The sequence below is a fragment of the Chelonia mydas genome, chromosome 6 (assembly GCF_015237465.2).
Source record: "Chelonia mydas isolate rCheMyd1 chromosome 6, rCheMyd1.pri.v2, whole genome shotgun sequence".
Classification (NCBI taxonomy): Eukaryota; Metazoa; Chordata; order Testudines; family Cheloniidae; genus Chelonia; species Chelonia mydas.
This window is the reverse complement of record NC_051246.2, coordinates 101,325,581-101,340,588: the sequence shown is the minus strand read 5'-3', so window position 1 is coordinate 101,340,588 and position 15,008 is coordinate 101,325,581.

Sequence of the window (15,008 nt, the reverse complement as noted above, 5' to 3'; positions counted from 1 at the left end):
TTGATCTCAAAATGATTTCAGGTTAATCCCACCACTCTGCCACCATGTCAAGGTTCCTCCCCCACTCTGAACTCTACAGTACTGATGTGGGGACCTGCATGAAAACCTCCTAAGCTTACTTTTACCAGCTTAGGTTAAAACTTCCCCAAGGTACAAATTAATTTTATCCTTTGTCCTTGGAATATCCACTGCCACCATCAAATTCTAACTGGGTTTACTGGGAAATTTGGTAGTTTGGACACGTCTTTCCCCCCAAAATCCTCCCAACCCTTGCACCCCACTTCCTGGGAAAGGTTTGGTAAAAATCCTCACCAATTTGCATAGGTGACCACAGACCCAAACCCTTGGATCTGAGAACAATGAAAAAGCATTCAGTTTTCTTACAAGAAGACTTTTAATAGAAATAGAAGTAAATAGAGGTAAAGGAATCACCTCTGTAAAATCAGGGTGGTAGATACCTTACAGGGTAATTAGATTCAAAACATAGAGAATCCCTCTAGGCAAAACCTTAACTTACAAAAAAGACACACAGACAGAAATAGTCATTCTATTCAGCACAATTCTTTTCTCAGCCATTTAAAGAAATCATAATCTAACACATACCTACCTGTAATGTATTTACCATCCTGATTTTACGGAGGTGATTCTTTTACTTTTTCTTCTATTAAAATTCTTCTTTTAAGAACCTGATTGCTTTTTCATTGTTCTTAAGATCCAAGGGTTTGGGTCTGTGTTCACCTATGCAAACTGGTGAGGATTTTTAATCAAGCGTTCCCCAGGAAAGGGGGTGTAGGGCTTGGGGGGAAAGACGTTTCCAAGTGGGCTCTTTCCCTGTTATTTTTGTTAGACACTTGGTGGTGGCAGCAAATAAGGTCCAGGGACAAAAGGTAAAATAGTTTGTACCTTGGGGAAGTTTTAACTTAAGCTGGTAAAAATAAGCTTAGGGGGGTTTTCATGCAGGTCCTCACATCTGTACCCTAGAGTTCAGAGTGGGGAAGGAACCTTGACATGGTGTCATCAGTTTTTTTGCATGCATATAAAAAATTTGTCTCTCAAAGGTCTCATTTCTTTTTGGCATGCAGTGTACCTCAAACTGAGTCAGTATTTTACTTGACTTCATGCTTTCAACTTCCTCAAACTTAAAGTTGTTATAAATATCCAGTGCTTCCTCCTCAACAACATGCAAAGAGATTGCTGATTTCACTTTATCATTTTTCTCCTCTGCCCTTATAGCTGCTAATGATAATTCAAATAGCTGTCTGAATTTTTTCCAATTCTCTGCAACATTGCCTGAAAATTGAAGACTGGCTGGAAGTTGCGACACATCAATTTTTGGCTTTTTTCCCCTTCTTAAACTAGTCAAGCTACTATTGTGGTCACCAAATACATGCAAAAGCCTCATGGTGCTCCATGTGCTTGTCTGGTGCCTCCCTTTATCTCTGCTTTCAGTTGCAAACACAGGAGTTAACTTCAAAATGACTGAAGTTTCCTTCTCATGCAGTACTGACACCATGTAACGATCTTGGGGTTCATTAACTAACAAACCAGTGAATGAGAAAGGAATAAAACTTTAATAAAACAACTGGAGAGCATCTCTGGTGAACTGCTGCACATAGCCATGTGGTGTTCCCAACCACGCCTTCAGGGCATACTGTTCCTCATGAGAGAGTGTCTCTAAATAATAATCTTCTACAAGCATATCTTTACAGCTATGTCAACAGGAGAAGCTCTTCCATCAACATAATGCTGTCTACAGACAGGATTAAGTTGGTATAACTATGTTGCTCAGGGGTGTGGATTTTTCACAGCCCTGAGTGATGTAGTTTACCGATATAAGTCTGTAGTGTAGACCTGGCCTCAGTCCTCAAGAATGGGCTATGAGGACCAAATTCAGCTCTTTGCCTCGAGGTCATACTCCTTGGCATGGTAGCCACTTATGTCAAGCCTGAATTTAGCTATGTGGTAATAAGAAAAGGAGTACTTGTGGCACCTTAGAGACTAACCAGTTTATTTGAGCATGAGCTTTCGTGAGCTACAGCTCACTTCATCGGATGCATAGCATATCGTGGAAACTGCAGAAGACATTATATACACACAGAGACCATGAAACAAAACTTCCTCCCGCTGGCAGCGGGGGAGTGGGGTGGGAGGAAGTTTTGTTTCATGGTCTCTGTGTGTATATAATGTCTTCTGCAGTTTCCACGATATGCTATGCATCCGATGAAGTGAGCTGTAGCTCACGAAAGCTCATGCTCAAATAAACTGGTTAGTCTCTAAGGTGCCACAAGTACTCCTTTTCTTTTTACGAATACAGACTAACACGGCTGTTACTCTGAAACCTATGTGGTAATGACAGTCTTCCGACAACCTCTGTTGAATAAGACATTTGTTGTGTCTGGCTTTTAGTGAAATACTGCCTGGCTACCCTAGCTTAATGTCACTGGATAGAATAAACTGAGTCTCAGATCCCATAATTGTTGCTTGACAAGAGAAAAGCCTTGATTTTTTTTCTCTGATGTATTCTTTATTGTGATATATTGGATTTGATGATTACTTAAAAAATCAGAAAATCTATAGCAAAAACCAAAAACACAAACAACAAGGAAACAGAAATAGAGAAAATATCTTACATACAAGTAGCAGGGCTCCCCCAAGACCTCAGCAGGTCTGTAGTACTGTGGCTATGACCCACTTCTATTCCCCCTTCAGCAGGGGCCCTACCAGAACTCACTCAGTTTCCAGTTGCCTTCTCAGCCCCAAGTTCTTTAATTCACTCTTCAGCAGACTGGTAATGGAGTACATTGTCACAAAACAGAACTGAAAAGTCCCAAACCAAACAAAACTATTTAGTCAATTCCAGCTCCACTCAGTCTCCACCTGTTTACTGGGCTTTCCTAGCTTACTACCAAGCCTCCTGCTCCTGGCAGGCCCCCCCCCGCCTTTTATATTTGAATTACCTGATTCCTCTCAGGCAAGGCTTATCTCGTCATTAGGGCTGGCTTTTAGCCCCAGGCTCTTCAGCCCAAGGGCAAGCCACCTCATTACAAGATCTTTAAATAGTTTACTGATTCTCTGTTTTAGTGCTTGGAATATTTTCTTTCAGAAATATGACTGAGCTGCAAAGCTCTGATCTGGAATATTTCCAAAGTTCATGATTGTTCAGATCAGGAGATTTGGTTTGGGCCCATCTCTAGTTTCTATTTCTGTTATTGCTAGAGTAGAACAGAGTAATTGTTCTATAAACAATTCTGTTAGGTAAAGCATCCTCATTATGTAATTGTTTCTATTATGAACAATTACCCTGCAGAACTCAGAGCAAGGCCTGGGGCAGTCACATACATCCCACAGACATAAGCCCACCACTAAGAGATGGATGATTTTATAACCAATGACACCTTGTAAATTATGGAAGCTGAGACACTGATGATCAAACCTGATTCTTCTAGTCAGAAAAGTAATCTTCTACCTGGTCAGGATGAGCTTTCCCCTCTCAATATCCACAATTGTATAACTGGCTTATGCGTTAACACTATTATGTAACTGTATTATGATAGTGGGTAGAAACTGCAATCAAAGATCAGGGCCCTCTTAATTACTGTGCAGATAAATAAAGAGAGCCCTTCCACAGACAGGGCAACAAAATAGACAAATAGGTGGAGGAGCATGGCAGGATGGGACAACAAAACGAACAGAGTTTTGCAGAAAAATAGAAGCCTTAAAGGTTTCAGAGTAGCAGCCGTGTTAGTCTGTATCCGCAAAAAGAACAGGAGTACTTGTGGCACCTTAGAGACTAACAAATTTATTTGAGCATAAGCTTTTGTGGGCTACAGCCCACTTCATCGGATGCATGTAGTGGAAAATACAGTAGGGCCTGTGGGTCTCAGTCCTGGCCTCTCTGGCCTGTAGTCTCTCCCTTAGGCTCAGGAGCTGCACAGTCCTTCTTGGAGTATGTTGTCTCTGGGAGTGCCTCTCCCTTAGGAGAGTTTCTCTCTCTGTAAATACAGTAACTTCACACTTAATATCCTCTCGCTTAACGTTGTTTCGATCTTACGTCCCTGCTCCATTACAGAACATGCTTGTTTAAAGTTGTGCAATGCTCCGCTATAACGTCATTTGGCCGCCTGCTTTAACCACGGTTGGCAGCCCCCCTATCAGCTCCCCTATACCCACCACCCCAGCACCTCCCACCTGCCGGCGGACCCCACAGATCAGTGCCTTCCCCCTGCTCCCCGCGCCTCCTGCCCGCGGCAATCAGCTGGTTTGCAGAGGAGCAAGGACGCGGCGTGCAGGCTCCCTCTCCCTCCTCTGCCTCCTGAACACTGAAAACCAGCTGATTACTGTGGGCAGGAGGCAGGGGAGGGAGGGGGGAGCCTGCATGCCGCGTCCTCGCTCCTCCCCTCTCCTTCCCCTGCCTCCTGACCTCGGAAATCAGCTGGTTTACAGCGTTCAGGAAGCGGGGGGGGGGGGGAGAGGGAGGAGGCTGCGTGCCATGTCCTCGCTCCTCTCCCCAGCCTCCTGAATGCTGCAAGACAGCTGATTGCTGCAGGCAGGAGGTGGGGGGAGCAGGGGGCAGGCGCTGATCCATGGGGTCCGCCGGCGGGTGGGAGGCACTGCAGGGGGTGCGTATGGGAGCTGATAGGGGGGCTGCCAGCCTGTTTAATATCTGTATTAAATTGCTTGTTTAAAATGTATACCTGTATTAAATTGCTTGTTTAAAATGTATATAATGTCTTTTGTCTGGCAAAAAAAATTTTCCCTCGAACCTAACCCTCCCATTTACATTAATTCTTATGGGGAAATTGGATTTGCTTAGCATCGTTTCACTTAAAGTCACATTTTTCAGGAACATAATTACAACGTTAATTGAAGAGTTACTGTATCCGCTTGCAATTAAGCCCTGAGGGCCTTTTATCAGGCCCAGCTGGTTGTTATTTAATTAACTGCCTAGATAGGTTCATTCCCCTTAAATTAGCTCATTATGTGCAGCCTGGACCTGGACTTGCCTTAAAAGAGCCAGCAATCTCGTGACATACCTCCCTCCCCACCCCTGCTGAGCTGACATACTGAACGATAGGCTTGACAATGGCTAATGTTTAGTTATGTTCTCCAGCCAGGGGGGAACTTTCTATTCAGCAACAACCAGGAAATCCACTAAATCTTTGGCAATGTTCTTGTCTTCTTCAGTAAAATATTATTTGACCAGGACTTGGATTCCGCTACGTTGTAAGTGCTTCATGCGGTGAACATATTCCTCCATAGTTCTTGGTATCTCATAGTTCACCACATGCTGGACCCCTGAATGTCTAGTGCCTCAACTACTTCTGTACTGGTAAACATCACAGAACTTTCAACACAGTTGAAATGACACAAGGCTACAGCTTGGTCTCTTGGAGAGAAGCCTCTCTGGATAAAGACTCGAGTTGCCATTGAAATTAAAAATGTCTCTACCCAAGTCTAACTTCTTTTCGGGGCTTCTGAGCACTAAGGATTGAACTCTTTTTCCTACAACTGTTAACAATCCAGTCAGCAGCACTCACTTTTGCACTTCCCAGACCTAGAGTACTTTTTGAATGGACTGTAGCGCTATATGGGTCTTCCTCTTTCTTTGGGCAGACCCCTTCTTTTTAGCAGGCAGTTGGCTGCGGCTTGGGCTTGCAGCTTTGCCGATCCCATGTTTTTAGACTCATGACAGGGCAGCTCTTAGCTGCAGAAGGCTGATATACCTCCTTGCTCAACTCTTCTTCCTGTTGTAGTGGCTTTACCCATAGGTTTCCAGCTCTTTATCCTTAGTCACATTGGATTTTAACCCCTGCTGGACCTTAAGCAGGTTCGGAAGCTTAGTCAGCTCCCTCTGCAGCAGCAACCACTGGTGTTCCCCAGTCCCCTTTTCAACTCTGAGGTGGGTTGGTTCCTGCTCCTGCTTTACGGTTAGTTCTATGATCCTTTCCCATGAAAAGCACATCTCTTCCAGCTAGGGGTGGCAGGTTTGTAGAAATGTTGGTGCTGCCCAGAGCCTGTCCTCGCCCAAACTCCACCCCCCGCCCCCACCTGCCCAAGGTTCTGGGAGGGAGTTTGGGTGGGGGAGGAGGTCTGGGGTGCAGGGTGAGGGCTGTGGGGTATGGCCGAAGATGAGGGGTTTGGGGTACCGGAGGGGCTCAGGGCAAGAGTAGGGGTATAGGGGGTGAGGGCTCTGTCTGGGGCTGGGAATGAAGGGTTTGGGGTGTGGGAGGGGCTCAGGGTGAGAGTAGGAGTATGGGAGATGAGGGCTCTGGTTGGTGCTGGAGATGAAGGGTTTGTGGTGTTGGAGGGGGCTGAGGGCTGGGGCAGAGGGTTGGGGTGTGGGGGATGAGGGCTCTGGCTGGGGCTGTAGATGAGGGGTTTGTGGTGTTGGAGAGGCTCAGGGCTAAGGCAGGGGGTTGGAGTGCAGGGGGATGAGGGTTCTGGCTGGGACTGGGGATAAGGTGTTTGGGGTGTTGGAGGGGCTCAGCGCTAAGGCAGGGGGTTGAGGGTGCAGTGGGGGGGTTAAAGCTGTGGCTGGGGGTGTGGGCTCGGGGGGGGCAAGGCTGGGGATGAGTTTGGGGTGCAGGCAGGCTGCTCTGGGACAGGGGCCAGAGAGGAGGACTCCCCCCAGCCCTTTTCCTACCAGCAGCAGCGAGCTCTGGGGGAGGAGCCCCCCTTTCCTGCCCCCCCCCAGCAGCACACTCACCCCCACCACTGTCACTGCATGTGCTCCTAGGGCCCCTCTCAGGTCCAGGAATCTTCCTCGCCTCCCCCATGATGGGTGCCGGGGGGTGCTGTGTGCGCTTCCTCCCCTGCTGTTGCCCCTGACTGTAGCCTCACTGGGGGTGAGGGATGGGGCTGCCTCCTTGCCCAGCATGGGGCAGGAGCAGTGACTGAGGGCGGGGGCGGGGGGGCTGTGCTATTGGAGGGTCCTGCCGGAAAAGGGAAGGGTCTGAGGTGGAAGGGCAGGCTCAGTCAGTCTGCCCTTGCAGTTGAGATGGGGGGTGCTAGGACCCTGCAGCAGCAGTTGCTGCGTGGAGGAGGCAGAGGCAGGGACGCTCTGCTCTGGGGCCTGGGGAGGCATGCGGGGGGGTCAGGGGACACTTGGGGGAGGCACTGGGGGCAGGTGGGGCCAGGGGAGACACCCGGCCCCAAATATTGGTGGAGCTGGGCCCCGGGCTCTGAATATTGCTGGTGCTAAGGCACCACAGGGAGATATAACTCGCTGCCCCTGCTTCCAGCTCCCTCCAGTACCCAGACATCCCTGTCTAAAGTTTGAGGATTTCAGCCTGGTTCCTATCAGTGGTAGGAGCCTTCTCATCCAGCTCAATCCACTCCATTATCATACAGTTCTGCTGATTAGCTGAGAGGGCTACTGCCATTATTGCAGCTTCTGTTGTACATGGGATCCTAGTGTTCGTGCTGCAGGACACTCAGTCCTTTGTCAAAAACAGTCAATTGTTCCTCTTGGAAGACCTTTATGGAGGTGTGGCATGCCAGTCAGGCCCCTTGTATAACACAAGCCTTCTGATACTGTTTTATACACAAGCTTCAGTGGCTGGCTCTTGCACAATCCTGGGCCAGTTTTCCCCATAACGCAGGTTCTTCTGTCTGGGTGTGTAGGGCTACTACTTCAGTGGCCAGTTCCTGGAGCTCACTAGTCTTAGGGCTTGTCTACACTACAAAATTAAGTCAACTTAATCTAATTCAACCTCGAGCCTCCGAATTAATTAAGTCTATTATGCGTGGCCACACCATGCTCATTGTCTCAATCCCTCACTAGCAGGTCCTGCCTGAATGCACAAAGTGCATCATGGGTAGCTATCCCAAAGTGCAACTTGCCACAGTGTGTTTTGGGAAGTTTGTGCAATGCCTCATGGGACCAAAACTTTGTCGCAGGGAAGAATGGGAACATTGCATCGGCATCCCATGACGCACTGTGCTCAACGGCAAACAACCCAGTGGTTTTCATACCTTAAAACGGCTGCGCATACGCCATAACCCCAGAAGCATGGAGCCTGATCAGTTGTGCACTCTTGCTGTGACCATCTCAAACACCTTGCGCCTTCTCCTGCAGTATTACCAGAGCTGAAGTAGGATCTGCAACACGGAACATAGCAATGTCCTGCAAGCAGCCCTGCTTCAAGCCATTGAAAAAAACAATTCACAGTTGCTGCTGGCAGTCACAGAGCAGCTGCACTCTATTGAGCACCATTTCTGGTCCCGTGAAACAAGCACTGACTGGTGGGACCGCATTGTTTTGCAGGTATGGGATGAAGAGCTGTGGCTGCAGATCTTTCAAATGCGGAAGGCCACCTTCCAGGAACTTTGTGCAGAGCTTTCCCCTGCCCTGCAGTTCAGCAACACAAAAATGAGAGATGCTCTGACAGTGGAGAAGCGAGTGGCGATTGCTATTTGGAAGCTTGCAACACCAGACAGTTACTGGTCAGTAGGGAATCAATTTGGAGTAGGTAAATCAACCGTGGGAGCTGCTGTGCTCCAAGTGTGCAGGGCCATTAATCAACTTTTGCTCTGAAGGGTAGTGAGTCTGGGAAATGTGCAGGACATAGTGGATGGTTTTGCTGCAATGGGGTTCCCTAATTGTGGTGGGGTGATAGATGGCACACATATCCTCATTTTGGCACCAGACCACCTTGCCAATGAGTACATAAACCAAAAGGGATACTTTTCAATGGTGTTGCAAGTGCTGGTGGATCACAGGGGGCATTTTGCCGACATCAAGGTAGACTGGTGAGGAAAGCTTCATGACACGTGCATCTTTAGGAACTCGGGTCTGTTCAAAAAGCTGCAATCCAGGACTTTCTTTCCAGACCACAACATAAACATTGACGATGTTGAGATGCCTACAGTTATCATGGGGAACCCAGCCTATCCCTTGCTCCCATGGCTCATGAAGTCATACACCTGCCATCTGGACAGTAGTAAGGAACGGTTCAACTTGAGGCTCAGCAAGTGCAGAGCAAGGTTGAAAGTGCCTTTTGTCGTTTGAAAGGGTGCTGGAGAAGTTTACCAACAAAGATGGACCTTAGTGAAGAGAACATCCCCATGGTTATAGCTGCCTGCTGTATGCTCCATAATATTTGTGGGAAAAAAGGGGGGAAATTTTCTGCAGGAGTGGGCAGTTGAGACAGATCACATGGCTGCCATTTTTGAGCAGCCAGACACCAGGGCAATAAGAAGAGCACAGCAAGGGGCACTGCGTATCTGCGAGGCTTTGAGAAGCTGTTTCAATAATGAGTCACAGTAACATGAGCTGCTTGTCTGCATTGTGCTTTTCCAAACCTTCACTTGGCTCGTATCACTGTCCCTGTAAAGCCAACCCTCCACCCCCTGCCCAAAGCCCACTGCTTCTACTCAATAAAGAACATTTATTTCTCGAACATTAATTTTTTAAGAAACAGAAGAAAAGAGGGAGAACAGAAAAAAGGTGACCTTGGGGAAAACGGGTTGTAAAGTTGGAACAGGAGAAACATTTTCAGGTGTGTAACATAACACCACATTCCAGACCATCAAAGGTCTGTGAATAGGAGCCTTCTGTTACTTGTACCCTCCCCCTCAGTTAAGTGAAAGGGATAATGGACTTTTTGCTCACGCCTCATGGAACACTTGGGGGAGGGTGATTCTGCGCCAGGCGATGCTGGCTGGCTGTCCACCAGGGTCTGCAGAGGGACTCTACCCTCCTGCTTCTGTTCCTGCAGTTCAATCAGATGCCTCAACATGTCTGCTTCGTCCCTCATAATCCGAAGCATCTCATCCTGCGAAACACACTCTTGCTCATTGGAAGCTTTCCTGCTCTCCATGTCCATGTCTAACTTCTTGGACAGTGAAATCCTCCACACTCTCAGCTTTGGGTCAGCTGTCCCAGAGGCGTGCATTATCTCAGTGAACATGTCCTCCCGCATTCTCTTTCTCCTTCTTCTAATCAGCGAAAGTCTGCTTTCAGGTGTTGATGACGCACCGAAGGACACATTTCCAGCTGTCAGTCATGCGAAAAAATAAAGGAGCCATTGCACATGAATAAAATGTTTCCATAGCAAGGCCATTTTCATAAAAAAAAACAACCCTTATTACACTAGTGCAAGCCATAACATAATCAGAATCTGTAACCATTCACTGTGCCGCTTTCCTGCTCAAGCCATGGTGAGTAGGCCCCACCCTCGGGTCATGGGTGACTGCATTTTTAATGAAGTTTATGGCAGGCTCATGTTGGGAGCAGAGGTAGTTAGTCGAACAATGGCCCTTCCCCATAGCACCACGGGAAGCTGTTTACGAATGGGGTCGGGGGAGTAAAGTTTTCACTCCCAAATTGCAGAATCTCTCATGTGAGGCCCCAGTCCCCTATCAGCCACTTTAAACTTCTTGTCGATCCATGCCGAGCACAGGAAAGGCACATTAGCGGCTGCGTGTTTTGTCGACCCAGAATGTGGGGTGGGGTGCCCTTTTTTTCCTTGTAAGGGCACTTTTAATGAGAACTTCTTCCATTTCCCCTAGGCGACCCTATGTGATATCAGTCTCTTGAGGGTAACAGAGGCGGAAAGGAGGGAGATGCTGCAAGTGTCTGGTATAGACCCGGTCCTTATGCTGCTATGCTGTGTACGGCAATGATGCCAGCAGAATTAATTCAGGAGTTGCGTGGGAAAGTGTCCTACCATGGTGGAAGAAATAAGACTGCCCTGCCCAGAAACCTTCTGCAAAGGATTGCAGAGTACCTACATGGAAGTTTCCTAGAGCTATCCATGGAGGATTCCCAGGCTATCCCAGTCCACATAAACAGTCTTTTCCGGGAGCCACCCACAGGGGCCAACTTTTTTTGGTGCCAGTGGGTGCTCATGCCCCCAGCCCCACTCCGACTCCACCCCTGTCCTAAAGTCCCTGCCCCAACTCCGCCCTTCCCACCCTGACTCCACTCCTCCCCAAATCCCCGCCCCAGCCCCGCCTCCTCCCCCAAGCGTACCGCGTTCCCCCTCTACCCCCCTCCCTCCCAGACTTGCTGAGTGAACAGCTGTTTTGTGGCGCAAACGCTGGGAGCCAGGGGGAGAAGCAGGACGAAGGCATGCTCAGGGGAGGAGGCGGAGGTGAGCTGGGGTGGGGAGCTGCTGGTGCGTGCAGAGCACCTACTAATTTTTTCGCGTGGGTGCTCCAGCCCTCGAGCACCCATGGAGTCAGTGCCTATGGGGCCTCCCTCTGCATAGCTGGAGCAACCTCTTGTGAGCAGAGAACCACAACACCTCCCTTTTTCTTCATAGTAAACATGCGATACCACCGAATGTGTGTGCCCGCTAAAGTTTAACGGGACTTTGATTGTAACTGTATACTCACCAGAGGTGCCTTCCCTGGAATCATGGTTGGCCACCATGATGTCCTGCGATCCACAGTGCTCCAGGGTTAAAAATATTTCCTGGCTCTCGGGGAGAATGGATCAACCGCTCGCCTGTCTTCCATTCTTCTCCTCCTCCTCTCCCTCATCCACCATATCGTCCTCCTTGTTGTCCCTAGACTCACACACATGTGAGGTGTCCACATTGCTTGTGCTGGTCGGGTCACCCCCGAGAATCGCATGCAGTTCGTTCTAGAACCAGCATATGTGGGGTTCAGCAACAGAACAATTGTTCACTGCTCTTGCCTTCTGGTACGCTTGGCAAAGTTCTTTTATTTTCACACGGCACTGCTGTGTGTCCCTCATTTAGCCCCTCTCCCCCATTCCACGAGCGATCTTTGCATAGATGTCAGCATTTCTTCTGCTGCATCAGAGCTCTGTCTGCACAGACTCCTCTCCCCGCACAGCAATGAGATCTACCATCTCCTGTGCAGACCAGGCTGGAGCACATTTGGGGTGTGTAGTCTCCATGATCAGCTGTGTTCAAGCTGGCATGCTCCCAATGCTGATCAAACAGGAAACGGGAAATCAAAAATTCACAGGGCTTTAGCAGGGGAGGGTCTGTTTCCTGTGTATCTGGCTGCAGTGCAGCAGAGTTAAGAATGATCTCCAGAGCGGTCACAGATGAGCATTGTGGGACACCACCTGAAGGCCAGTTTAGTCGAATTACACAATGCTGCGTCTGCACTACCTTGCAGTCGATCCATGAAAATTGAATTAAGTGCTATACCTCTCGCAGAGGTGGATTACAGAAGTCGACATTAGAGGCGACTTAGGTCGGTGTAAAGGCCCGGTAGTGTAGACACATACATTAACAGGTCGACTGAAGGCGGCTTCCTTCGACCTAACTTTTTAGTGTAGATCAGGCCTCAGTTTCCAGCTCTTTTTCCAGCTTGGTATCCTGCTGCTCCAAGGTATGCTTGACATTCTCTAGTTCCAGGTTCTGTTTCAGCCTTCCTCTATTGTTCTGGTCAAGGAGAGGGTTTCTTTGTCTTCTGGTCCTATACTTGTATGTCAGTACATTCCCATTTGTCTCTGTAGTAGCAGAGCATTTCCTCTCCAAAACAAGCAGACACGAGCTGAAATGTCTATCTTTGAAGTTAAGAGACCTCTTTCTCAAGCTTTTGGTTTAGCTTGGCTCCTTTCAGTGCTTCTTCTCATCCTCCATCTCTTCCACCTTGGTACTAAGACTTCTGCATCATCTGCAGTCATGCTCCCAAGTCTGCCAGTTTATCCACTGGCTTAAATGATGTGCTCTCCAATGGGGTTGGCTGTGGTGAGCTGCTTTTCAGGATGATGTGCAGCGCTATCATTTCCTATTAAGCTATTGATTGTTTGGACTATAAGGGGTGTGTCCCACACTGAAGGAACACATAGGTAGGAAGTAGCCCAGCGTGGCTGACTTAGACTCTCTGCAGGGAGGACCCTGCAGATGTTACTTCCCCCAGGGCTCTGGGCAGGGACCCGGTGAAGAGGGAGGGAGGGCCTGTGTCCCCCTACCATGCTGCCCTTAAGGGCAAAACCCCAAATGCAGTTGGAGGACTAAACACTCCTGGCCTGGAGTCAGGAACCAGGTACCTCTACCACCCCCTAACAAGAGACCAGGGGCTGGAGGTCAGGTGCACCAACTGCTAGGTCACCCAGTCTTCGAGCACCATATCATAGACTCCTAAGTCACTTAGGTACTATTGAAAATCCCAGACTTAGGTGCCTAAATATGGGTTTAGGAGCCTAACTTTAACCTTTTTGAAAATGTTGGCTTGTGTAGATATAACCGTTGAAACTAACTTTCTTAATGTATTGAAAGTCTAGATAATTTTTTTACAGTCAACACTCAAGGAATTTTGTTTGGAAGGAAAAAATTGTATGTCACGGAGAAAAGATTTTTTAAAATAAAAATACAATATTAGCCCTTTATGCTGCAATCACTTAAACACATGGCTAGCGTTAAGCATATCAGTAGTCCCATTGAAGTCAATGGGATTATTCATGGGAATAAAATTACATATCTGCTTATTATGGCCTTTATTATCAGTATTTTGTTTCTTGCCTATATCAGTTTTGTAAAATTCAATTAAGATACCCTATAAATAGTGGCATTGAACAAAAACAACATTTATAATGTAGTTAATTAAATTTATGATATAGTTACAATTGCTCAAATTGTCAACAGTGACAACAGTGAAATCTCAGATGGCTATCAGTGCTATACTGCAATCCTAACACATTTCTCTTATGCAATGGAAAACACACTACACTCGGCAACTCCTGCGCCCACAGATCTTTGATTTTATGTTAAGGATATTTGGGATAATTGCCAAATATCTTGTCTTTGCCAATTTAAACATAAGGGAGACGCAGGTATAAGACCCATCAAAATAACAATTGATTATAATTTTGCAATTTGTCAGAATAGCCTCTCTTGTATAGTATTTTTTTTCCAGAACAGTCCTATTATTTCATATACCAAGACCCTCTAAACCAATAACACTGATCCACTAGACAAATTACAATTACTCCTATAACCAGAAAGTAATTTCATGAAATTACTGCTTTTCTTTTCTCCGTCCAACTCTTCGCACTTCCTGGCACATCTAATGTTCTCAGCACTGATTAAGCTTTTGCTTTCAATTAGAAAAGTAATTTTCCCTCCAGGAAATAAAGAAGCTTGGTACCATATATGTTACCAACTCCAGCCAGAAAACAGCCTTATTACTGTATATTCCATTATGTGGCATTAACCTCCAGCTCAGACAGCAGCGTGCTATTCAGCATGCCTGGGGCTTCGCAACTGATGGATGCCTTAGAATTAGACAATACAATGACAGTCCTGGTATCAAGTTTTCAGATCACAATGCACTAAGCAAAGATTCAGAGATGAGTCTCGATTAGCCTGTGAAGTGTATTGCTCGGTCCCAGGGCATCACATCTCTGAAGAAGCATCCCGCTCTCTCTCTTTAGTCAATGGACCAGATTCACTCCTGCTTGACAAATTGCATCTCTTTCTCTTGGTGTTTTTAACAAGCCTGTCACCGTGGTATTGGAGAACCAGCACATCTCTTTGTGCCAGGGATGGGAGGCGGATTCATCACAGGGATAGACAGGTGTAATTATGACAGGGAAGGAGAGCTTTGAGCAGAGTGGTTAGGGTGTAAACCAATCTATACAAGAAACATCCTTTGACTGACAGCGCCTCCTATCCCACAGCAGTCAGTGCATTCAACAAGCTTCACTATAGGCATCTAAAATAAGTTCCTTCCTATACTAAGCTTCCTCCTTTCTGAGTGGTAGAGTTTAGAGTTTTGGATACTCTGTTTACAGACTTGAGCACCTTGCTTTAACCTTCTGGAGCGCTAACTTTCACAGCATAATTCTGCGGCCACTCCTTGGAGGTAGCTTAAGGTAGCTGCCAATAGCCCCTTTTCAAGGAGATCATTGCCAACAAAACCTCTGAACATGTTCAGAAACAAATTGTAAATGTTTAAAACCCATAGCTATAGATTCATGTAGAACCAGGAGCAGGCCTTGTCTGGGATGGTCTGTGACAACTCTGCCACCTCTCTCCAACGCCATTTAAAAAGGATATTTTTTTAACTTTTTCAAAATGTTT